We start from the raw sequence: 1,595 nt of genomic DNA, 5'->3' as shown, positions 1-1,595 counted from the left end.
GTATAGCATATGTCTGTAACTCAAACATCGTCATGCCAGTACTGGACAGCTGTTTCGGCCTTCTTGGACCTCATCAGCAGTACGCAGGCAGGCAACGTTTCAGTGGATGGCGTCAGAAGGTCACGTAACACGTGATTCCTCCCGTCAGGGTGAGATAACTCACTCACTGAAAGCCCAGTGCAAAGCCAGTGAAGTATAATAGCAAAAAAATAGCCAGAGCTCTTTGGCTGCACGTATAGCATATGTCTGTAACTCAAACATCGTCATGCCAGTACTGGACAGCTGTTTCGGCCTTCATGGACCTCATCAGCAGTACGCAGGCAGGCAACGTTTCAGTGGATGGCGTCAGAAGGTCACGTAACACGTGATTCCTCCCGTCGGGGTGAGATAACTCACTCACTGAAAGCCCAGTGCAAAGCCAGTGAAGTATAATAGCAAAAAAATAGCCAAACGATTGGGCGTCCGGGATTTCCCGGTTTGTGAATTTTCGGGAGCATGTAGAACCTGCCTGGTTTTGCGTTACGTGGGAGAAGGTAATCATATAATGCCGAATCGATTTTCTTTGTTGCCTTTAGTGTCTTTAAATTTTTGGTGATGTCAGTAACAATTTGTTCCGTACGATCACCGTCCAGTGGCTTGTAAAAAGTAGCACAAGCCAATTGTCCGAGTCCCTCATCGATGTAATTTTGCATATCCATTACAACAATTGCACCACCTTTATCTGCTCTTTTGATTATTATGTCTTTCGATTGTTTGAGATCAGAAAGACTACGATGCTCCGCTGGGGTAAGATTCGGTTTGGGTTTGCGAGAAGAAGAATTGTATGCTGTTATAATATCTTTCTGCACTGCCTTTATGTAGATATCTAGGGCTTTCTGGCGATTAGGTTCCGGTGTAAAATCGGACGGTGGCCTAAAATGATTGGGGGTTTGATCCTAGATAAGCACTTTTTTCCAATTCCTTTTCAGCCGGATGGGTGGCGCAACCTGGACAAAGCCACTCCCCCAAGGACGATGCCATCACACTTGAACCTGACAAGTCAACATTCTCGAACGTGACCCATTGACAACCGCCAGGTGGCGGGATTTTCCCTTTCCCGATGACGTCACTATGCGAGCCTTTATAAGCTCTGTGTATCACTGACATATTTTTGTCCGGACGAAGGCGGAGCTTCCGCCGTGACGTAGACAACCCTTTTAGCATTCCAAGTCTCTTAAATGTAAATAAATTATCCCTTTTTTTCTTACTTCCAGTACCTTCGTAGTCTGTGTTTCAATTTTCATTTCAGCTATATATATATATATATATTGACAGAATATTGACAGAACAGAACTAAGAACTTTTAGTTCTGTTGAAGGCAGCGCTGACTGCCGAAACGTCGACCCCTAACTGTAAATCTATTCCTAGCGCCCCCTTAATTATTAATGTAATAAAAGTAGCAAGTGTTTTTAACCCTCATACGACCTCTTAAGTCTCTTCATTACTTGTAGTCTATTTGTTTTCGCGTCCATCTGTACTCAGTTATACATTCATATATATATATATATATATATATAGGGTGAGGTAAAAGGATTATCAAACGGCCACGAAGTTTT

The sequence above is a fragment of the Ornithodoros turicata genome, chromosome 4, assembly GCF_037126465.1.
Source record: "Ornithodoros turicata isolate Travis chromosome 4, ASM3712646v1, whole genome shotgun sequence".
In the NCBI taxonomy this organism is placed as follows: domain Eukaryota; kingdom Metazoa; phylum Arthropoda; class Arachnida; order Ixodida; family Argasidae; genus Ornithodoros; species Ornithodoros turicata.
Note: the sequence above shows the minus strand (reverse complement) of the source record.